The following is a 24,354-nucleotide window of genomic DNA, read 5'->3' on the forward strand; positions in this document are numbered from 1 at the left end:
AACTGGACAGGCAGAGGGGCCGGCACTGCATCAGTGGTCGAGCTCCAGGGGGCTGCAATGCTCGGGGGCGCTGCCTGCAGGGAGGGACAGGGGACTCGGCCCTGGGTCTCCTGAGCCCAGAGGAACATGTGAGAACGAAGGCCCAGGGCAGCCTGCCCCCCTCAGCAGCGACACCCACCCCCAGCGTTTCAGCTCGGCCCCGCCCTGCCCCCGAGGACTGTGGCGGACCTGGGCATCCATCTAGCAGGTGCCCACTCAAGGGTGGCCCCCGGGCTCTGCTCCCACAATGAGCCTGAGGTTGGAGGCCTTTCCCCTTGAACGTTCCACTCCTTACTCTTCCCGCCACTGGCTCTGACCACGAACACGGCCACGACGAGGGGGCCTTAACCTGGTGGAGGAGATCTTAGACCTGCTGCAAACCACGAACAGGAGGGGAGACGGGGGCTGGGAGAGAGGGTGTCTCTGTCTGCTGGTGAAGCACCCACCCCGCCACCACTGCCAGTCACTCCACAAAGCTCATCACACTTAGAACACATGCCCCTCTGGCAGCCGGCCGGCCGGCCCTCACCTCCCCCGTGGCCTGTGCTTATCACCCCCGGGACTCAGGCCCCTCTCTGTCCCTCAAACAGCCAAGTATGGCCTGTCTCCCTGCTCCCCAGCTCTGCGTGGATGGTCCCCCCACCCCCATCACTTATTTCCAAGCTCAAACATCCTTCCTGCGGCCTTCCTGCCCAACCTCAGGTAGACCCCAGGCCTCATCCTTCACGTGACTATTTTATTTTCTTCTCAGCACGTTCCTCCATCTACCCCTCTCCAGTTTATTCACCTGTTCATGTGTTTACTCTGCACACACACCCCCACGCACCCCACCAGCATGTGGCTCCCAGGTAGGGGGCCTCCTCTGTCTCCTTCTCTGCTGTGTCCCCAGCACCTGCAAAGGGCCTGGCAGGTAGCAGGAGCCACGTCTGAGCAGGGAGGGAGGGAGCCTGGGCAGAGCTGAGCCCAGAAGCCAGGCTCCCTACTCCCAGCCCCGGCTCTTTCCACACCACCTGCTGGCTGAGTGCCTGGGATCCCAGCTCGGGCCTGGACTGCTCTCCTGCAGCGCGACCATAGATGGGCTCCAGTGGTAACCACGCTGTGGGTGAGGCGGAGAAACGCAGCACCTCCATTGTGTTGCTGATGTAGAAGCTGATGGCAGGGGGTGGCAGTGATTTGCCTGAGGTGACACAGGGAGCATCAGAGCCAGGATGTGGCCAGGGATCCAGGAGGTCCTGCCACAGGAAGGGCTCCACTGCATTGAAGAGCCTGCTCCCCTGTGCCTCCCAGCAGTGCCCCAGCCCCCCGTCCCGTCTGCCTGTGGGAGGGTGGCCTGTGGTACCCAGGTCCGCAAAGCTCGCCCCTGGAGGGGGAACAGAGAGGGTGGTGCTTTGCGGATGCACAAGCCCCTCCCAGCAACAGGGTTGCTGAGGGACCCACATGCCTGCAGCCCGGGTGGCCAGAGGGGCTCGCCAGGATCCTGGGGCCACTGTCACCAAGCAGGAGAGCGCCTGGGGATGGCTTCTTAGAGCCTCAGTGTCTTCACCTGAGAACACAGGGCTTGGCCAGATGACCTCCCGTTTCCCCAGGACTCGCCTTTTTAATGCCTCCAAATGCTCAACCACCGGAGGCTCCAGCCTCAGGCTCAGGAACACAATCCCACCCAGGACACAGAAATACTGGTGATACCACCTCACAGCTGCCCTGGGAGGCAGATGGGCCAGGACTGACCAGTCTAGGCCCAGTGCTTTAAGTCTGTCAGAACCAAGGTCAAAACCAAAGCCATCAGTCACTTGCCCGTGACCTCAGCGCCTCTATGCCTCATTCCTCTCCAGACAATGGGGACAGGACAGTGCCTGCCTCGCTGGCTGCCGGGGGACCGGAGATGACTCGGTCAAGGGCCTGCCCACTGGGCCTCCTCCCCGTGACCCTGATCAGATCTCTGCCAACCTCCTAGGAATGTGAGGAGAACAAACAAGACACAGCGGCGGCTTCTTAGAAGGAAAGCACTATAAAAAGCCTCACAATGTGATTACTTCCCTTTTAGACAGAGCCCAGGGCTTCGACATCCACGCCCCCGCCGGGGGCCTCATCAGGATTCTTCCAGCTCCCCCCCCCCCCCCCCCCGCCCCGGCCGCTTTGCAGCTCAAACCTGCACGGTCGCGACCGAGGCAGAGGGCAGGGCCCCGAGGAGACATGCCCCCACCCCAGCATCTCCTCTGCAGAGGCAGAAGGCCGAAGGGGGCCTGGCAGCGTGCCGGCTGCTTTCTAGATCCCGTTGCTGGCTCTGTGCGGCCCTTCCACCACCCTCTGCGCCCGGCCTCCTCTCAGCTCCCCTGGGCCTTGGGAGAACAGGCGATCCCGTCTGGGAAGTGCTCAGAGCTTCCTAGAAGAAAGGCCAGAGGGATCCGGGTGGGATCAATTATGCATCAATACGCTCACTTAGTGGCATTTCGGTTTAGGTCCCGGGCAGAGTGGGAGATGCACGGGTTCCCTGGCAGAAAATTCAGGCTTGGTACTGGGCTCAGCCGCAATAACTGGGGCGAGCTGCAACCTCTCAGAGCCCAGATGCCTATAAAAGGGGAGGGAAATAAGATCTGAGGGACTCTGGTTAAAGTACAACCTTCCAGTGGGAACTGCAGGGGTACCAGCCTCACAGCGTTACGGGAAGGTGACAGTCAGGTGCTTGGTGTGGGGCTGTGTGCACACGATATGCATTAGGGAAAATCCTTCTGCTGGGGGAAGAGGGGTGTGAATGAAAGGCCTGAGAATGGGCTGTTTGCAGGGCCACCAAGCTTGCGAACTCTGTCTGTCCTCAGGCCTGACCAGCAGCGGGAAAGAGGGCTGAGCAACCTCAGGAGGCTAGCAGTCCCCTCTTCCACGTCAGTTCTGGTCTGCAGCTGAAAAGGGGGGGAACCAGGCTGCTCCCCACCCCCGGCCCCAGCATATACTGGCTCCCCAAGCACTAGTGTGGGTGTGACTGGACAACCTCCTGCAAAGGCTGTCCCCAAGCCTGAGCCAGGACACTCTTCCAGCTGCCCTCTGTGTACCGAGTTCTTTGCCCATGGTGGGTCAGGCACAGCCTCTTGGTGGCAGCCTGCTTGTCCTCAAAACTTGTCAGACAGGTACCAAGTGATGGAGCGAGCACAGGCTGGTGCTGCGGACTTGCTAAAGGCCACAGTGCAAAGCAAGGGGGGCACCTGGCTGCAGGGTGAGATTCCTCCTCCTCCTGGGAGCGGAGCCACTCGGTAAGGCTGGCCACAGGCAGGACTGCAGGGTGGGAGGTGCTGGCTCCCCGCCCAGCTCTGTGGGCTTGGTCCTGGGGTCCCACCTCAGGGGAGAAAGGGCTTCCTCTTCCCTGGGACGCCAGCCCCGCCCAGCCCACCCAGCCCCTGTTTACCTAATCTGTCCCCCTTGGCCCCGAGGACCAGACCCGTGGCCTCAAGAAGCGGCCAGCACATTCCCCAGTCAGTTTCTGCCCACACAGGGGTGAGCTCTGGCAGACTGGGGAGAGGATGCTGAAGGCCACACTCAGGAGGGTGGGTGGAGGGGCGGGGCCGCTCTCAGGAGGGCGGGGAGAGGGGCGGGGCCGCTCTCAAGTGGGCGGGCGGAGGGGCGGGGCCACTCTCAGGAGGGCGGGTGGAGGCCGAGCCGGAGTCATCAACTTACTGGGCCTGATTTATCTGAAAGGGGATGAGGACAGGGCAGGGATTGGTTGAACCAAAGTAGGCTCTCTCCTCACTGGGAGGAACCCCCGGGGGTGGGGGGGGGTTGGCAGCATGGAAGGCGTGGCAGCCCCAGGACAGGAGGCGGCAGAGGTGTCTGGCAGGATGCTCCTGGCTTGGGCCATGTGCTCCTCTGCCCCTGGCCACACAAAAGTCCCATTGATGCCACCCCTCGCCTCCACACCCTGGGCTGGGGCCCTGACACAAGGGCCCTGGGGATGACTCTTGCTCCTTGCTGACCATCCAGCTGCCACTGCCACTGCTGCCCTGGCATGCCAGGCATGCCAGGCCCAGCAGTGCAGTCACAGGCCCTGCGCTGGCGAGGCCCGGCCCCCCTGGGGTGGGCACTGTGGACTGCAGGGCGTGGTGCTTGCGTGCTTGTGGGCGGTGCAGCCCTTCCCTGTTAGGCAGAGAAGCTGGAAGTCCAGAAGCAGCGGACGACTTACCCGCCACACTGCCCTGCCCCACCCATCTTCCTGGAAGGCAAAGCCTTGGGCAAACAGTCAGCCAGGTGCTAGCGGCACAGCAAATGCAGGGCTGGGAAAAGCAAACACTTTTCCACCCCCACCCCCACTGCACACGGAGCCTTCTCCAGGGAACAGAGTACGAGACCCAGCAGGAGGTGTGCAGGGGAGGGTCAGGCTGACCTGGCCCTGGAGCCTCTGCTTGGCCACCCATCCTAGCTGGGTGACTCTGAACACGTCTCAGGACCTTGGGGTGAGGCCCACGTGCAGGGCTCTTGTGAAGCTTAAATGGGAGGAGGCCCGTGTGGGAGCCCTTAGCACAGAGTTTGGCACAGACGAGGGTCTTGATTCGTGGGTGCTCTGTCCAGCGCCGCATGGATATGGAGTGGAGCTGAGGCAGGTCACAGAACGAGGGGCAGCACTGTGAAAGTAGAGGCACCACAGCCTTCAAGGGCATGCTCGTTTGTGGTCCCCTCACCTCATCCTCTAGGGGAGACTTCTAGCCTATGGCTGCACCAGCAGGGGATGCTCCATCAGCAGGGGCTGCTCCTGCTGGCTCCACACTCAGCGCAGCCATTAGTTAGATCCCAGAATTTCCTCCCCATGCGGCCCCCATGCAGGGCTTCTGCTTCAGGCTGGCCCCACCCCACAAGCAACCAGAAGAGTGCTATCTACCCCTCCTCAAAGACCCCACCCTAGTGTTAAACAGAACATGCTGATGAGGCAGCTTGGCCTTTTTCGGCTCTACTACTCGCCATGGTCAAGCGCTCTGCAGGGTCAGAGCTCTCCATGCCTCAGCGCCTTTGCACTGGCTGTTCTTGTTGCACAGGATGTCTTCTCTAATCCTGTTCTCCTGGGCACTCCTCAGCCTGCCAGGGCTTAGCCTAAACACCGCCTCCTCTGAGAAGCCCACAGAAGCCTGCCAACCCCGAGGCAGACCTGATGGACACCCTTCCATTCCTGCCCCAGGCACCGGGTTCCCCATAGGCTGGGAGCTGCTAGAGGGCAGGGCTGCACCTTCTGCCCGTGTCCTTGGCACCCAGACAGTGCCTGCTGCCGAACAGCTGCTCAAGAAATGTCAAACCAGGCCCAGGCCCTTGTTCAATCGCGCTGCTGGCCTGTTTGGCCAAAGAGACTTGGACAGAGTGCAGGAACCTGGGCAAGACAGCTTCCCTGATGGAGCAGAGAGGGGCTCGAGATCTCCTCTCCCCTGGGCACTGTCCATGCTCTGAGCACCAAGCTTCTCCACAGTCAGAGGTGGCTTCGGGGGCTGCGGGCTATCTCCCCAGCTCCAAAAGCAGAAAGCAAAGTTATCAGGAGGGTGAGCGCAGGGAAGGGAAGTGCATCCGGAACTGCAGGGGGAAAGGGAGTTGTGGCTGCCATCTGCCGTGAACAAGATGTTTGGAGAACATGCACTCCTCAGCTCTGAGGTCTTCCAGCCAACTCACGGGGGGCGGGCCGCCCCTCTACAGATGGGAGCCGGTGGTTCGGCCAGGCCCCCACCCACCGGCCTGGACCCTCTGGCTACCCCCATCTGACCTCCTGCTTCTCAAGCAGACCGGGGACCCAGATGCCAACCCAGGACTCGGGCCACCACACCTCTTCCACCGAGCCCCCCCGCAGGCTCTGGGGGGCTGACTGCACCGGAATGGTAACCCCTCAAACATAAGGAGAGTTAGGGAAGCAACACCGACTACAGTTTAGTGAGAGCCCAACGGCTTGCCAGAAGGCCTTATACTGGGAGCTGGGGGCCCTTATCTCACTTCACGCCATCACCCCGGGGAGGAGGGAGGAGAAACGGAGAGTCCAAGTGGGGATGTCCACCCTGCTCTGCGGCGCAGGTGCCCGTGGCCACCAGGTCCATCGGCAGAAGTCCCAGGGCCTCCCTTATTCTCTAAGCCAGGGGCTCAGTGAACCACAGGAGAACAGCTGGGTGGGAAGGAACCTTCTGGGCCCTGAGTCACACACACTTGTTTCAGGCAGAAAAGGGGGATGCAGAGACCTGCCCCCAGGCCACAGCGAGGTCAGGAGCGGGTCAGGAGCCAACACAGAAGCCAGGCCTGCAACTCCGCTCCCTCCAGGGGGCCTTGGCAGGCTCCTGCGCCTGGCTGCCCGCTGACCTCCAAAGGGCGCCGCCCTTGGAGGGCTGAGGTGCTCTGGCCCTGCTGGGAGGGCCCATTCCCAGTTGGGCCAGGCCTCCCTCGCGCCCTGACTGCTCCTGCTGCCTGCTCAGGCTGCTGCCAGTCAACCTCCATGCCCCCGACCACAGCTGTCCGCTGGGCTGAGAGCCGGGGAGGGGGACCTCTGCCCTCGTGGCTGTGCCCCCAGCCCCACTGTTCAGGAGGCTGGGCCCATGGGCCACATTCCTGCCCCAGGCCGCCCTGCCCTGCGCTTGCTCACAGAAAGATTAACATGGCCAACAAGGCTGGACACGCTTGGGGGTGGGGGGGGCCCATAGACACACTGGAGTCGCCCCAAGGCGCTCAGCCAACAGAAACCGCTTCATCTCTCAGCAGACCAGGAGGGTGGGTACGGGGCTGGGAACCATGCCAGGGTCCCGAATGTCATCTATGGACCACAGCCCTGGCAGCCCAGGGCCCCGGGGGTGGGCGGGTGGATGGGGGCAGCCTGGAGAGGTCAGGGGGCGACCTCCCTTCCTCCGGCAACCAGCAAGCTGGATTTCTGGGGCAATCACCCAGCACTGTGTGGCCCATCCCGCCCCCAGCCCAGCGCGCCCCACGCAGCCCTGCTGCTGCTGCCGCCCCCACAGGCCGGCGCCCGCTCCACATTTCTGTCTGCTCGGTCCTCCCCCAGTGCCCTGCCCACCATAACTGCGACACCTCCGCCGCAGCCGGCAGCCGGGAGGGCCCAGAGATGAACTCGGGGCATCTGTGGGCCCGGAAATTGCGCACAGGCTTGTGTGAATTCTTTTGCGGGGAGCCTTGAGATTTCACCCTTTCTCTGGGGGGTCCCTGACCCCTGGCCAGGTCACTGTGCTGGCCCCACTTCCTGCCTCTCGGCCCCCTACCGGGCCACCCTGCCCGTGAAATGCCTGAAGACCAAGGGAATCAATGGCTTCTCTGTTCCCTGGAGGGAAGGCATTTCATCACCCTTGGGGGAATCTTTTAGGAGGCAGGGGGCCGTCAGGCCTGTGCTCGGGACCCTCGATGCAGCACAGTTCCTCCTGTGTTGGGAAGTGGGGGCGCGATGCTTGATGGAGACGTGGCAGGTGGCAGCTGGTGGGGGGCGGGGAGGGCAGGAGGCAGGCCTGAGGGCTCTGTGGGGGGAGCTGCACCCCTCGGCCCCCCGCTCCCCAGTTCCCGGGACTCCCTCCCTGTGAGTCGCTGTTGCCACCCAGACACCTTCACAAACAGCTCCTGCCTGGGCTGAGGCGCAGCCAGGCCGGGTGAGTCAGCCAGGGAAATCCCTGCACTCGCACCGCTGCTGGGTGACAGTTCCGCTGACACCTACAGAGCAGGGCACCCAGCCCCCTCCCGCCCAGAGGGTGAGAGGAACACCCGGGCTCCCTCACCCCCATTTCCTACTCCCCCGAGAGGGGAGCACGGCAGGGGGCAGGGAGAAGTCACACAGGCAGGAGAAGCCCAACAACGGAGGGCTCCGGGCCCTTATCCTTGATGCCTCAGTGGAGAAAAAGGTGGCAGCATCGTCCCACGGCCACTGCCAGCTCCTGCCTGGTGCCTGTCACCCCAGCCAGTGGGTATCCTTCTTCCCTGGGTCTCAGGGGCCTACCTCCTTCCTGCAGGGCCCTGGCCTGTTTCCTGCCTGCACCCTCTCCTCGCCCAGGCTGCCCTGGACCCCAGGGGGGGCAGGGTCAAGGCTCTGCTCCAGAGGAGGGAGGCAGGGTAAAGAGGAGAGCGAGGTCAGGAGAGGAGCAGCCTGGACGCCTGAAAGGGGAAAGACAGAAAGGTCAGGCACAAAGCCTGCCCCCAGCGGGACATCGTGTCCCTCAAGAAACCCGGCCAGGTTCCCCACAAACCCGCCCGACCGGTTGGCGGTTGGTGTTAGCAGCCACTTCACTGGTGCCTGAGGGTGCAGGGGGCCCCCCTGGTGGGCAAGACCCTGCCTGGCTGGTGCCTCAGGAAGCCACCTGTTCCCTTCCTCCATTCCCTTCCAGCCTACCGGGGGCCACCTTCTGGTAGGGCCACCTTCTGGGCAGAGGTGAGGGGAGGGTGCTGTTCTGAGCACTCCCCATCCACTGCCTCGGATGGGCTCTAAGACCAGGCGCGAAAGTCACCCGCCCAGCGACCCAGCCAAGGCTTCTGATGTGCTCAGCAACCGGAACCTCTGGGGCCATGAACGTGAAGGTGACACGCCTGAACCTCGAGGTGCTCACAGTGCAGAACCACAAGGAAACCCAGAGGTCAGTGAGTACAGAGCTACGATGCCAGGGACCCCACAGCGAGGACAGCTGCTTAGCCCGAGGCAGACAGAGAAGGCTTCCTGGCGGGTGCTGACGGCGGAGCAGGAGTTCACCACCAGGCAGAAAGATGGGGGGTGCAAGGCTCCCTCGTTCTGGCCTCCACTCCTGGACTCCCGCCCCCTGCACACAGAAGCCTCCAGAACCCCTGAGGCCGAGGCACCTCGAGCAGGGGCTGGACCCCAGCCGGCACAGAGGCTGCCTCCCAAACCCCGCCCTGGAAGGGCTCTGCACGGAGCACCACCGTCAGCTCCCAGCTCTTGCCTCTGGGTCGCTGCCAGGCGGGGAAGCTGGTGGTAGGAGAGACCCAGAAACCCGTCCATTTCTTTGAAAGAAGACTGAAGCGATGTGACCACAAATCCCATGGGTTTACTGAAATGTCTTTAAAACAAATGGCCTGAATGGATTGCTCCCACCCCCTCTCCCCACTGAGCCACTCAGCGGAAAACAGCAGCTCAAAGGGCTAGAGACTCAGGGCTGCCAGGGCCTGATGGAAAGGAGGTCTCAGCCACAAAGCCAGGCGAGAGGCACTGGGATAAAGGCAGCTCTGGCCAGGAGAAGATGAAAAGTGACACCTGACCACAGGCAGGGTGAAGGCTACCCAGGGCTGGTGGGAGGCCAGCATCAGACCCAGGAATGCTCGGATGCCCTCGAGCCCTCCGCTGTCGGTGGCTTTCTCAGCACCATGGGTCTCCCTTCCTCCCTCCGCCCTTGCCTGAGCAGGGCTCTGCCCTGAGCAGCTGCTTCTGCACACATTCCCACGGGGCAAGCAGAATGGACAGGTGGGGTCTTCCCGAACAGCACAAATTGCTTAGAAAGCTGGGCACAGGAGCAGGAATGGGAAGGTGCGTGATTCACCGGGGATGAGAGCTAAAAGGGCCCACGGAATCAGAGTTCAAGACTCCCTCGCTCCCTGAATCCGAGAGATGAAGACTAAGCCCAGAGAGGTACAATGATATATCCGAGGTCACACAGCTAGGTGCCTTGTCCTGTCATTGGCTGCATTCCAAGCGTCATTCATTCAACCTTTCCTTCCCAAGCACATCCTAGACTCTGGAACTTATGGGCAGGCTCCTAGGTGACGCCCTGATGAAAACTGAACTCCGCCCCAGAGGCTTACAAGCCGGGGTCCCTCAGCTCTCCCTTCCTCACTCTTTCCTCTTGTGTAAAGCGGAGGAGGTGCCCCAGAGAAGGCTCAAAGCAGAGAGGAAGTGAAAAAGTGGGAGAAACAGTGGGGAGGACTGGGGAACCCTGGGCACAGCCTGGAGGGGAGGAGGACCAAGGTGCAGGTCACCCCAGCAGGTTGCTGGAGTACGAGCACTGTCCTGGGAGTCTGGGGCTGCCACTGGCACCTGCGACCCGAAGCCCCTGGGCCAGACGTCCTTATCTATGCCTACTTTTTCCTTAGCACAAAGCACATGTTCTCCATAGAAAAGAGAGAGAGAAAGAGAAAGTAGAAACCATCCATGCTCCCTCTAGGAAAATGATGAACTATTAGCATCTGTCTAGTCTTTTTTTCCTCTGTCCAAATATGAGCTCGTTCCGTACCTACCACTTTCGTTTGCACTGAGCTAGAGAAGGTGAACATGTATCTTCATTAAACATTTTTCCAGGAGTTCCCGTCGTGGCACAGTGGTTAATGAATCCGACTAGGAACCATGAGGTTGCGGGTTTGGTCCCTACCCTTGCTCAGTGGGTTAACGATCCGGCGTTGCCGTGAGCTGTGGTGTGGGTTGCAGACGCAGCTCGGATCCAGCGTTGCTGTGGCTCTGGCGTAGGCCGGTGGCTACAGCTCCGATTCAACCCCTAGCCTGGGAACCTCCATATGCCGCAGGAGTGGCCCAAGAAATAAAAAAAAAAAAGACCAAAAAAAAAAATTTTTTTTCCAGCCCAATCTTCCCTCGTTACTGCAGAGCAGTCTATGTACACGGGGTGTGGGAGTTTATTCAACCGGTTTTCTACTGGTGGCCGTTAGGCTTTTTCCCTATTCTCGCCGTGAAGAGAGAACCCCACGTTTGGGCCCTAGTCAGAGCAGCTCCGGGCCCCCAGGCAGGACGGGGCTGGGGCCTGGGGCTCCTGGCTCCTGTCTGGGGTTCATTCTTCTTCCCCAGCAGAGACAAAGCCTTGTGCACCAGCTCTCAGACAGTGAGTGTTTTCCAGTGACTTGACACGTGACCGGGCAGGGAGGAGATGGGTAAATGCAGACTCCCAGGCCCCAGCCAGACGTTCTGAAGCAGCTGGTCCGAAGCAGGGCCCAGGAGCCTGTAGTGAGCAAGCCCCACCGTGGCCAACCCAGGAGGTCCTGAGGCCAGGGCAAACCTCCGTGCACTCAGCGAAGCCCTGCTCTGGAGAATGAGCCCCACCGGTGCTTCTCGCTGAGCGAGCGAGCAGAGGCAGCACCTCAGAGCTGGTTACACGGCAGAGTCCTGGGCCCCACTCCAGAGATCCCGCCTCTCTAACCTGTTTCCAGGTGCCGCTGCTGGCTCGTGGGCCCCCCTCAGGAGCGCTCAGCTAAACCCACGTGGGCACCACGTGCAAGCGCTGGGCAGGTGCAAGCGAGGGGCGCTGTGCCTGGAGGGGCAATCACAGCTGCCACCCACTGAGTACTTCCCATGAGTCCAAATCTGTGCCCTGGCTGCTCGAGGTGTGGCCTGTGAGCCACATCCCAAGGAGCAGACCTGGGGCCCCAGCGGGCCTCAACGGGGAACTGCGTTGGCGAGCTCCCCAGGGGATCCGCGCGTCCCTCAAAGCAGCATTTAGCTGAGTCCCTAACCCTGGGTCCTCCTAACGCTCCTCAGAGGCTGCTTATCTATTCCCCTGATCTGACAGCTGAGATTCTGCAGCTGCGAGGTTAAATGACGTGGTTAAGGTCTCGCAAATGCCACCAACACGAGCTGTGACAAGAGGCCGGACGGTCCAGCTTCAGAGCCTGAGCTCCTCACCCCAAATCACAACAGCCCCTGCCGTTTGCAGTTCAAGCCCCACAAGCACCGCCAGAGGAAGCCTCCAGCGCTGTGCTTTCAGACCGGGGGAGTCAGACCAGGAGAGCGCTCTGAAGCGCTCCCCGGAAACGGCGGATCGGCCCCCTCTCCAGTCTGCTGCGTCCCTCCCCTCCAGCCTGGGTGGGGGTCCCGCCTCCTAAGCCTGCAGGCTCTGCAGACACAGTCGGGGGCAGGAAGTGGGAACTGGGGCGGAGGGACCAGGAGCTCGGTTTGGTCTGAGGACATTCTTTCTTCGCAGCCAGACTCAGCTCTGTGTGCCTTTTGAAAGGGAGCAGAGAATAGCTGTGCTCAGCCCAGCGAGGCCGGCCCCTTTCAACCTTGCAGTCGCTGCCATTGCCAATTACAACTTCAGAGGGCTCCTATAATTTATACATCCCAGGATGCACTGCTCCAGCTGCTTTATGATGGGAGTTCATTACACCATTAAGGTTAAACTTTTATAAAGTACTGAGCAGGTGGTGGGCTGGGCGCCCGGCTTAGTTACCGCTGCCGGAAGCCTGCTGAATGGGGTTCACCTGGGGCCGGGGGTGGGGGGTGTCAGGCTCTCCGAAGGGGCCGAGAAATGGAGAAGGCAGCCCCAGAGAAGGAGGCCCCTCAGCTAGCTGTTTATGAAACTGTCCAGGAGAGAGGCAGGCGGCAAGGAGAACAATCAGCAGCACCCAACACCACTGGGGGCGCGGGGCACAGGGGTGAGAGGAAGACCCCTGGGCTGTCAACCAAGGCGGCGAAGTGCAGGGTCCCGGCCATGGACAGGCTCACACGTGGGCAGCGACGAAGGGGGAGCTGGTGCTCTCAGTAACAGGGTGGCCAAAGGGGGCCTTCCTTCTGTCGGAACCTGTCCTCCCTGTGGCTCACGGCGTCCTCAAAAACCCCATGTGAGGTTGGGGAGCAAGAAGGAACACCCTAAGAGCAGAGGCCAGACAAATGGGGGTCTGCTGCCCAGCCGGCCCTGCAGGCACGCAGCCTCTAGCAGGTTCCTTCAATTCCCCCAAGGAAGCTGAGAGCCCCGACCTGTCCCTAAGGTGACGAATACACCTCCCAGGGCACCGCCCTGGCTCAGAGCCCGGGGCGTGAGAGCTGTTGCTATTCTTTGCATTAAATAAGCTACCACCTAGAGCACTCAGGATGGGGTCTGGCAGAGGGGAGGATGCCCTCGCTCAGAAGGCTGGGCTCGCTTTGCTGTTGCTCCCTTTGTCTGATTATATGTTGGTTCCTAACCTGGGACTCCCTGAGGAAGCCATGGTAACTATTCTTATTCCCGGCTCCAGGCACAAAGCTTCATGTGCAGAGCTGCCTGACAAGGAACAAGTGTCCCTGAGAACGGGTGGCCAGGAGGTGACAAGTGACAGGGCTCTTCCCTGCTCCGCATCCTGGCCCCAGTCCTGGGGACAGTGTCTGCGGGAGACCCAGTTCTCTCCAAGGCAGGAGGCCGAAGCCACCTCTTGAGAAGATGCCTTGACTTCCTGGCAGGAAAGAGATGGCAGGGGCGGCTGGCTTTCCTGGCTCCGGGACACTGGGGTTGGCTCCGGCCTTCTCCTTCCACATGTCCCTGGAACCGAGGAGGACGAGGAGGGTTTGCTGTGACGGGAGCCTCCAGCCTCAGGTGGGGCTTTGTGGCCCAGCAGGCTGGCCTCCTCCTCCAGGCACCGGGGCTGGAGAGGACCCCAAGGGACTCGGGACTTGTCGGGGTTGCCAGCAGTCTTGGCTGTGAGGCCACGTTGGGACCCCCCGACGAGGGACGCACAATCTCCCCCACAGGCCACCTTCCCACAGCCGAGGGGAGTGGGAGGGGCTGAGGGGCCGCCGCTTGGCACGGGGGTGACAGAGAGTCTCTGAGGAAAGACGCTGGCTTCCCCCAGAGGCCTCAGGGGAAGAAAAAGTGGACAAAGAAAAGGCAGCAGGATGGAAGAGGCGCCAGAGGGAAGGAAACTAAACCAGGAGAGGAACCAAAAGGGGCCGGGCGGCCTCGGAGAGGGCTGGGCCCGGAGCAGGGTCAGACGACACGGGGACGCTGCCAGCTCTGAGTGGCGGCCCAGAAGGGCCAGGGGTGGTGCTAGGGTTGCCTGGCTGCGGGACACGGCCTCCAGAAAGAGCGGGTCCTTGCAGCTTAGCCCTGCCGAGGGGGACAGAAGAGTGGAGAAAAACAACCTGGTAATAACAGAAGCCCCCCAGTGGGCGGGACGTACGGAGAGGGGGGTGTCTCATTGGATCCCAACAGCTGCCCGGCGTGCTGGACTCCACCGGATCCCCCATTTCAGAGATGAGGCAACTGAGACTCAGAGAAGTTAAATGACTCATCCAAGTAGGAGCGGACTCCAGTGGAGCTTTATGCTAAAGCCCATGTTTGCAGGCCTCTGCTGCGCTGAATTTAAAGAGAGAGAGAATGAACCAGAAGGGGGACAGGAGGAAGGAAGGGCGGCGTGGTCTTAGAGCAGGCCAGGTGGGCAGTGCCAACCGGGAGGCAGTGCCTCCGGCGAGACGGCCAAGGCTGGGCCAGTCCCCTGGGCCGCTGGGCCCAGGGCTGTGGGCGGTGGTGGGGCCGCTGCCCCAGGGCCCGGCAGGAGCTCAGGGAAGAAGCGGGAGCCTGATGTCTGATGCAATCCCCGCCTGCAGAGGGCGGACACTTGGGAAGTGAAAGCAGCGGTCACCTCTCTGCAGCCTGGCCACAGATTTCCAACAGCCATGCCAGGCGGGCCTCGCCCCTGTCCCCTGCCGCAGCCCGAGGCCTCTGCCCTCCCCTCCAGGGCCGGGGGAGCCTGGAAGCACGTGCTGCGCTCCCCAGGCCCAGCCTGGCGCTGCAGTGCACTCCTCCGAGTAAGGCTAAGGCGGATGGGAAAGCAGAGGTTTCTAGCCAACGCCCTGGGAAGCCTGCCATCGAGAAGCTGCCGGTTCCCCACTTTCCGGAACAGATGCAGGGCTCACCTCTTCGCCAGGCTTGCCACCTATCTTGAGGGGTGAGGAGAGGTCCCGGCGGCGGTGGTGGAGTGCCTGATTCCAGCCCGTTGGCGTGTGGGGGACAGAGTTGGTGGTGAGGCCCAGAGCCGAGGCCGGCCCAAGGCCTCAGAGCAGGCGGGGCGGCCTCCAGGGCCCCAGGCGCTGGTCAGCCGACCGGGACATCAGACTGACCCAGCCCCCCTCTAGGGACCTCCTGCCCAGCTCTTGGCTGAACAGGGTCCTCGAGCAAGGCCTTGCCGGCTGGCACACCATGAAATTCACTCGCCTGCCTGGGCAGCTCCAAGGGTGGGTTTATGCCCGGCCTGAAGCATTCCTGGCCTTCGTGCCCAGCCCCGAATCTCTGAATCTCACACACAAGCCATCCTAGTCCCTGAGGACACCGCGTCTTTCCCATCCAGCATCGCCTCCGAGCACGGGGCAGCCAATGAGGAGAGAAAGTCAATGGCATTGCTGCTGTTACACAAATGGGGCAACTGAGGCTCAGAAAGGCTGAGTGACTCATCTGAAGCTGCCCAGCAGAGCCAGGGGCAGAGTCTAGGCCCCGCACCATCCCGCCTGCCTTGCCGTCTCCCTAAAAATCACCCATCCGGGGATCCCAGGTACTCCTGGTCCTCACAGCAAAGGAGGGGGCCTGACACAGGCCAACGCGTTCGGCCAGAGAGGTGAAAGGTTTGAGACCGCTGGGTAAATACGCAGGTATCTCCAAAGCAAACGGGCCAGAGGAGCTGGAGAGAGAAGAGAGTTACGGGGCGAATGAGGCGAGCATCCTGCAGCTCGAGGCCGTGGGAGTCCAGGAGGCCCTGCCAGCTATTAGCCGAGAGCCTAGAGCGCATTTCTAAGCCTCACCTATAAAACGGGTTAATACCACCTGCCTCTCGGGTGGCTATGGGGAGTAAATGAGCTGAGACATGAAGAGTGCTTAGCACGGGGCCTAGTGCGTGTGCTCGGTAAGTGCCACTTGCCGTCATTGTTCGTCTTCAGCGAGGATGTGGATCAGCGAGGGGAGGGAACAAGCCGTGAACATTTAACAACACACACGGGCAGAGGGGGGCTGGGGCTCCGTGCCCCCATCACCTCGGTAGGACAGTCCTGGAGCGCAGTGGGGCAGAAAGAAAGGCGTCACAGGGAGGGGGGCTGTGTGGGCTGAAGGGAGAGGAGAGGGCGGGGTCCTGGGTTCAAACCCTGGCTCCCCACCCACTTGCTGTGTGTCCTTGGGCAGGTAACTCACCCTCCCTGAGCCTCTGTCGGACGGATAGAGGGATGGAGGGCAGCGGAGGCAGCACCTATCACAAGGACTCAGTGAGATCCTCGCTATATGGTGCGCTAGGCCAGGCTGAGTTCTTATTCACAAAATGGAAACTTTTGTTATTATTACTGATATGATGTGGCTGAGCAAAGAAAGGCTCCTGGAGACTGACGCCCTGAGGCCTCCCGACGCCCAAACCTGAAAGGGTTTGGCAAAAGCCACATGGAAGGGCTCTGTCCCTGGGGCGGGGTGGGGCGGTGGGATGGGGGCCCCTGGAGCAGCCCCACCCAGTCACTGGACCCGTGTGGCCCGCCCAGTGGGAACAGCCATGTACTGGGAGGTGTAGGGTGGACTGAACATAAATGAAGGGACATCAATAATGAATTAACCTCAAGGAAGTCCAGGAACATCAATCATGAATTAATGAAATGGCTCCAGGAGAGGCAACGACAAGGGGACTCTCCCGGGATGAATGAAAGGCACGTCCTGCCTCACCTGACACTCGCCCCCGGCCGCCCGCCCTCCCCCAGGCTCTGCGGCCAGGAGCATCTCCAGGTTGGAGGGGGTGACTCTTGAGAGCAGCTCCCAAACCCAGGGGAAGACAAGCCCGTTCTCCCCACCCCCGCCCCCAGCTCAGAGAACTCTCAATCGCCCAGAGGGTTTTGATGAAACTTCCGGAAGAGTAACCTCCTGGGCTGAACTCAGGCAGGTGAAATTTCAAGGGGTAATTGACCTATGCCTGGAAATAGTGCTAAGGATACTGGAACCCCTGGCTGGGCCCTTGGGGACAAGAACAGCCTCCTTCGGGGGATCCCCGACAGCCTCCCACTCACACCCCCCCAGCCTGGAACCCACCAGAGTCAAAGCAGCTGAAAGTCAGGTGTGGGAGCCGCAGCTGAGGCGGGCCCTGCCTCAGGCCCCGCCTCTGACTGACTAAAGGGACAAACCTTATGGTCCCCACCTCCTCCAAAATCAATCGCTGTGGCCTCTCCCCTCCCTCCCAGAGCGGCCACTGCCTGGGTTCAAGCCTGCCAAACCTGGCACCTGCCCTTGGCACCAGATGGCTTCCCCACTGCTGTGCCCAGTCCTCCAAGACCTGCTGCCAACACCTCTGCCTGACAGACTCTTTGTGTTTTTTTTTAGGGCCACACCTGCAGCATGTGGAAGTTCCCAGGCTAGGAGTCGAATTGGAGCTGCAGCTGTCGGCCTACATACACCACAGCCACAGCCATGCAGGATCCAAGCTGCGTCTGCGACCTACACCACACACAGCTCACGCCAACACCAGAGCCTTAACCCACTGAGCAGGGCCAGGGTCAAACCCGCGTCCTCATGGAGACTAGTCGGGTTTGTAACTGGCTGAGCTCCTACCTGGCGCACTCTTGCTCAGCACTTCAATGACGGCCCAGGTTCACAAACCAAACCTTCAGCCGTGCAGTCGAGGCTCTCGGGGACCCAGCCCCAGCTCACTTTTTCAACCTTTCATCACTTCCCTTTCCTGCTCTCTGTGGTCAAGCCAGACCTCAAACGGTCAGGCCCTTGCTTTCCCAGCCACATCCCCATTGCTGCCGTTTCCTATGGTCACCTGGTTGCGCAGGTAAAAGGCCATCGCCACTTAAGCCTCCCTTGATCTTCCTGGTTTGAGTCGCGCGCTCTCCTCTGACCGCCGGTGGCACCCACGTCCTAAAATCACAGCGTAGACCTCTGCGCCCACGTCATACCTTGTGCATAGACAGATGGTGAGCCTCAGAGTCTACACCGTAGAGGCCCTGCGATGTCCCCTTCGTCTTCATGGCCCTCACTGACCCCAGCCCTCGGCAGGTGCACGCGAAATAACTATCAGCCCAATCGGAGTGGAAACCTTCCCCAGAGGCCAGAACAGTGTCTTGTGTATGATTCTATTCACAGATACGCCGGATTCCATCCGTGCCAAGGGGAAGGTGGAGCTCATTTCTCCTTATCGAGAAAAGGGATGGGACCTGTTACCTCTTCCCTGGTGCTAAAGCTTGTAGATGGTGACATAACTGCTTGGCAAATGGAGAAGATTCCGACGGCAGGCAGATCACCTGCTTGCCTCTGTCATGATCCTTCCACTCACCGGGCTTTATCGGTCCTGGGTTACACCCACCCGGTGGGAGGCTTTACCGTCCCCAATTTACAGATGAGGAAACTGAGGTGTAGAGAGGTACCAGGATTCAAACGTGGGTGCGTTTGGCTCCAGAGGCCCAAATTTAAGGTCCAGGGGCTCCCCTGCTCTCTTCTGTCACCCGGGCGGCCACTGCCTGGCTGCCCGGGCTGGGGAGGAGGTGGAAGCAGGCGTGTGTGAGCACAAACGGGCAGCGAGAGCCACACCCCCAGCCCAGGCTTCCTTCTAAGGAATACCGAGAAAGCAGACAGGCTCCTCTTGGAAGCATCACTCAGAGACATTAAACTCACCCTCCCAGAGCTGGAAAGCCACCTCCCCCTTAGGCCCGCTGTTCCCTCCCGCTTCGTGGAGCCCAGCAACACCCCACGGCACACACCCACTGACACCAGGCCGGCCAGACATGGGAGCCCACAAGCTCCCCCGCTGCCAGGCGCTCCACACCCCCTCAGCCCTCACCTCCCACAGAAACGCTCGCTTACGGGCACACGCGGCCTCGCACACGTGCCGCCGCCGGGCAGCCCTGCGGCGGGAAGGGCCCCAGCCCTGCCCCTCTCCACCGCCATCCTGCGGAGCCCTTGGGCATTCCTCACCTGGGGCCTCACCACTCCCCTCCCCGTCACCTCCCTGGGCCCTGCCCTCATTGGCCCAGGGCACCCCATGGGGAAGGCACTTTCCCGGGTCCTCCTCGCCTACACACCAGTGCCTCCCGCCACCGCCACCACCACCGCCACCCAGAGAGATCCAGCTCAGTCAAAGTATCAGGAAGGAAAAGGAAAATCAAGATAAACAGGCTTCAGCTCTGCCCGCTGGGGAGGTAACCACATCCCACAGAGCCCTGGGCTGCACGGCTCTAAAAGATTTATGGTCCTCTGACCGCACGCTACTAACACTTCCCCGGCACACCTGCCGGGCCGCCGCGAGTATAATATGAAGCCCTTCCGGGGAGAAACTAAACTCAGATGGAGCAAGCACGGGGCCAACAGGTGATGAAGCCCTGAGCATGGTCCCTCCCTGGTCCTGGTGAGATGGGCTGTGGGGAGCAGGGCTCCCACCATCAGGCCAGGCCTTCGGCTGTGGCCGGCCAGCCTGGGGCTTTCAGCTGCGGCCTAGAAGCTTCTGTCCAGAAATGCCCGATGCCCTGGCACCCCTGAAGCCGAGCAGCTGGGCACCGTGATTTATGAAGCAGCTGAGCAAGGAAAGGTTGCCAGGAACTGAGTTAAGCAACTTTCGGAGAAACATGGACAAAGAAATGGGGCTAGGACTGAGGACCAGAGCTGAGAAAATCCTCAGCTCCAGAGAGCCACTTGCCCTCGGTGGCCACACCTATGTTACCAGCCCCCCACTCCAGCTGGAACCTGCTCCAGATCAGCATCTGCGCACCATGACAAGGGGTGCAGGTGACTTGGCTGGGCTTCCTATGGCCTTGGACCCTGGGGACCCGGAAGAAAGCCCTGCTCTGCTTCGGGGAAACAGAGGTCACCTCCTCCCGTGCTGTCTCTGATCTGCCCCTCTGCCATGCAGCTCGCCATGCAGAGTCCCAGCACTCCAAGCAGATGGCAAGGGGTGGCTGCAAAGGGCTCCTGGAGCCCCCAAACCATAAGGCTGAGCCACAAATCAGAACAAACAGGCGGAGGTGTGCAGGGTGAGCTGAGGGGACGAGACTGCTGAATATTCACATCAGAGAGGCCTGAGGCGTCCTTTTAAAGGACTAGCAGGTAGGGAGCTGAGGTGCTGGCAGCTCCTGGGGAGGCAGCGAAATGGGCGGCCGAGGATGCACTTGCAGCGCCAGGCAGTGTCCAGGCAGCGGACCCCAGACAGGGTGAGGCCCCGGGCACGGAAAAGTCAGCTCACCACCCAGGGGCTGGCAGGGCCGTGTCCTCCTTCTCCCCACGTGGCTGGACACCGCAGCACTGACCCAGGGCAAAAGTTTTCTGCCTCGGGGCCCAAGCTCGTGAGACAGGTTGATGGCGAAGGCGGACACAGAGGAATGCTGGAGCGATGGGCCTGGGTTCATGGAAACGGGCCTTCCAGGGCAGGGCCTGCTAGCCGCAGGGTATACACTCATTCAGGCCCTGCAGCCCCTTATCAGGACCTAGGTCCCAGTGGCTGAAAGTTCAAGTGACTGGCAGCCACCTTCCCCTTCTCCACCTAGGAAGGCGCTTTGGGCAGAAATGGGTCCGCGTCTTGGGGAATTCCTGCTACACCTGTCCTGCTCTCACCTGTCCCTCTGAGGGTGTCCACTGCCCCTTCTCCTTGTCCCATGTATCCGAGAGCATCCCCCACGATGCCCCAGCTCCAGCCGTCCAGCCTCAACCTCCCTCCCAGGACCCCCCAGCCCTGCGTCCCCTCTGGAGACTCTGACCCACTTTGCTTTCTCCCAGCCCCCACCCCCGAAAGGCTGAGGCGGCCGCTCCCCACCCCCGTCCTCTGAACCCGGAGCCAAAGGAAATTCTCAAGAGAAAACACACACTTCCAAGTCTGCCTCCCACACAGGTACCCCAGATCTGTCAGCCGCAGACACCTCCCAGCCCGGCGCGGCCTGGGCACGCCTGCAGCCCCAGCGAAGGCTCCCTCCTGCTCAGGCCACTGCTGCAGGACTCGACAGTTGCTTCGGCCATGCTGGGGACCGTCCTCGGGAGACCTGGCGCCTGGTTCCAGCTCAGCAGCTGACTCACAATGTCAACAGATCCCACTTTTCCCCACCAGGAGCCTTTACGCTCTGGGCCTCTAATTCCCAATGACAGGCCCTCGTCCTGCCGGCTGGGCTGCCTCCTTCCCCAATCTCCATTCCACGCCTTCATTTCCTCTGCCCTCCTGCCCTGGTCTCTTTACCTGATGATAATCCCTGACCTTTGCACAGCCTTGCACGAAGGGTTTCCATGCACCATCCTTCATCCCCTGCGACCACCTTCGGATGTGGCTCTGGGAGGTAAAGTCACCTGCTCAAGGTCACACAGGCAGGACTGGAATTCAAGTCTTCCGGTTCCAAAGGCCCTGGACGACCCTCCAGCTTTAAGGAACCTCAGCGGCATCTCCAGGCACCCAACATGGCAAGGCTGCCACCACCACCCTTGCCTCCCCTCCCCTTCCTCTTTCTGGACTCCTAAAGGCCTTCCCCAGGCCCAGCCTCATTTATTCTTCTACCTCCGACTCCACTTCCCCAAGAGATCCGCAAAGACCAAAGACTTCCCCCAACCCAAGACTTCTCTGGGGCTCCGTAAATTGCCCCCTGCCCTGGGAAGTAGAACCCATGGGACACTGAGCGAGAGCCTCACCCAAAGCTTCCCAAAGAACGGGTGAGTGCGGAGGCGGTCCTAGCACCCTCCCAGTGGCTGCAGGCTCATCTTTCAAACATTCCCCCCAAACGGTCCTCTGGACCCAAAGGCTTCCAAGCCTCCAAAGAAGAGAGGCAGCTCCCAGATATCCAGGAGCGAACCATCAACCCAAGGAAGAGGCGGGGCGCAGGACTACAGGCGGCTGGAGCACCCCTCTGACGCCGCCCAACTCTCAGCCCTGCACGTTTCTCAGGACACATGTTCAGGGATAGTGAGCAGAGCTGAGACCCATCCACCCCTCCCCTCTTCCCCAAAGCTGGATGACTTCATGAGTCCAGGACAGCTAGTACCTGGACAGGTCTCCGTCTCGGTCACCAACAGGGTCCTCGTGGTAGAAGCATCTCCTGGCGTCTCTCTTTCACGTCCATCATAGAGAACACTAACCACCTCCCAGCCTTCTGCCTTCCTTGGTCCGGCGTACCCAACAGACATTAAAGGTGGACCCCTGTGCCAGCCCCAATGTCCCTCAGCGTCACTGGAGTGGGAGGATGGGCATTTATCCTTCCCGTCTAGCTGGGTCTGAGGGCCATGGATTCTCCCTTCACAGGGCCAGGCTGCCCGTGGCACCATGCTGGGCCAGGGCCATTTCTCAGTCATGCCAGCAACTCCTGTCATGCTCAGGACACCAATTCTCCAACCCTGGGGTTCCATCACTCCAGACCATGTCAAGGCCAGAACCATCCAATGCCTTATTGACGAGAGTACTTCCTCACACCCATGCCAGGGGCACCACCTTGCGCCCACGAGCTGGCCACCGTCACCCAGGCACCAGTCCAAGTGGTGCACAGAGGGCTGCGACCGCCTCACACCTCGGCGGCCACCACCGCACCAAGGTGGGGGTGAGTCTTCTGGCACCCGTGCCAGGAAAACCACACTGCCTGTGCCAGACCCATGCTGCCCACGTCCGCGCCACGGGTGTCACCATCCCCACACCGGTGACAGGAGCTCCAAGGATCCCACACCTGCCACGGGCGCGCGTGGCAGCCGCACCTCCGCCCGCGGACCCGTCGGGCGGGCCACCGCGCGCCTTGGACACTGCCCAGCTGCCGCGCCGCTTGCACCGCGCCCGCGCCCAGGGCCCGGCCCGCCGCGCCCGCGGCCCCCCTTACCTCCAGCCCGCCGCAGGGCTCGGCCCGCCGCCGCCGCCGCGACCGCCACCTCCATCCTGGGCTCCCCAAGGCCCCGATTCACTAACGCCGCTTCCGCAGGGCGCCGGCGCCGGCGCGAAGGCCGCCTCCGCCCCCCGGGGGACGCTGCGTCCTTTACGTAAACCCCACTCCGCCGCCAGCGGTGACCATGGCGACGGCCGTGGGGCGGCAGCGCCCCCTGGTGCCAGGGAGGGGAGCGGCGCCGAGGCCCGAGCTAGCGGAGTCTTTCGCGGTCTCCGAGCCCCGCGCCGTGGGGGCGGTGGGCGCCCAGCTCCGGCCGCTGCTGGGCTCCGTGGGCGGCCGGGAGGGGCAGGGCCAGCCGCGCTGCATGCGGGGAAGGGAGCCGTCTGGGTCCCCCTCCTTCAGGCCCCGCGTGACCGGGTTTAGCGTGGGAGAAGCAAAAAAAGCATGTAGGATCAGTGGAAAACTGGTTCATTGGGGAGGAGGAAAGGGAGAGGTGGGTTCCTTTTCCTCGCGGGTGCGGAGTGCTCCTTCGGGGCGGGGGGGGTCAGAGCACATCTTCATCATCTGTGCCCGCCCCTCACCTCTCACCCCTACAGTGCCCATCATGGTGTCTGACATCCAAAAGGGCGCTTGGTGGATTTTGAATTCCGGGCAAATGAAGGCCATCGCCCTTCCTATTCTGCTTCACACTCGCCCATTCATTCACTTAACACACCTTCCCTGAGAGCTAGCCTTGAGCAGGGAGCACCGCGGTCCATGTGCGCTGCCCTCAGCTGGGCGAGTGAGTGGGCACAAAGGTAAGCAGAACCTGAGGAGCTCAGTCTGGACGATACTAGCTCATCACAGGACAGGGTGCTCGTGGTGCGGGGGCTCAGCACAGAGGGCGGATGGAGCGCTTGGAAAGGGCACTTAAGCAAGCCTTGGGGGAGGAAGGGAGTTGCGTCTGGAGGAAGTGAGGACCCAACTGGGTCTCAAAGTTGGAGTTGAATTCAGAAGCCAAAAGGGGAGTGGCGAGTCTCAGCAGAGGGCGTGCCTCTAAAACATTCTCTGGGTCCTGGGGGCATCTGAAGAAAAGAGGGTGAAAAGCAGCAGTCTGGTGGGAGCACAAACAATTAGTTATGTGTAAGGGGAGCTGAGATGGAGTATTCGCCTGAGAATCATCTGGACTTTGAGGTTTATTAGTTATTTTATTTCTTATTTTTTATTATTTTTTATTTATTTTTTTGGCTGTACCCACGGTGTGCCGGCGTTCCTGGGCCAGGGGTTGAATCTGTGCCATAGCCGTGACAACACTGGATCTTTAACCCACCGTGCCACCAGGGAACTCCCTGGACTTTGGGGTTTAAAGTGAGACTCTGAGTTCAGGGCAGCCTTCCTCTCTGTTGAAACAGGTGGGAGCTACTTCCGGAAAGCCTTCTGTTGTTACCCGTGGTTATTTTGAAGGCAAACTCCAGGCTACTTCGAGAAAATTGGGGGTGGGGAGGACAAGGACGGGGTGGAATACCTCAGGAGAGTGGAGAAAGTGTTGGACCTTCCCGGCCTCAGGAAGGGCAAGGATCAGAGAGTCTTTAAGACTGACTGTAACATGGCAGTTTGAGAACCTTCTGTCTAGATCATGGCAATGAATCAGAAGCCAAACTGCCAAAATTAATTGTGCCTTGGTTCAAAGTTCTAGCTTCCCAAAAGAAAGTATCTTATAGGTCCAGCTTGGGCCCCGGCCAGTTATATCAGCTGCATCTCACTCCTTTAGCTGCCCAGTGCACGCACATTCACACATGTGTACACACACACACACACACACATCCTCCTTCCATTCATCCAAAGTCATTTTCACCAAACAGTATTGCATTCCAGTATTCCCTGGTCGGCTACCTCCAGACGTGATGTCATAATCA

At 61.1% G+C, this 24,354-nt stretch overlaps 1 protein-coding gene across 1 annotated transcript in view; it reads right to left on the reverse strand.

The window, feature by feature from the left end:
- Positions 1-22,558, reverse strand: part of DAGLA (diacylglycerol lipase alpha) — a 61,798-nt gene extending 39,240 nt beyond the window's left edge. Inside the window, 1 exon segment of the mRNA XM_021082924.1 lies at positions 22,457-22,558. The gene's annotated coding sequence lies outside the window, so the exon portion shown is untranslated.

This window comes from Sus scrofa, chromosome 2 (genome assembly GCF_000003025.6).
Source record: "Sus scrofa isolate TJ Tabasco breed Duroc chromosome 2, Sscrofa11.1, whole genome shotgun sequence".
NCBI classification, from domain to species: Eukaryota; Metazoa; Chordata; class Mammalia; order Artiodactyla; family Suidae; genus Sus; species Sus scrofa.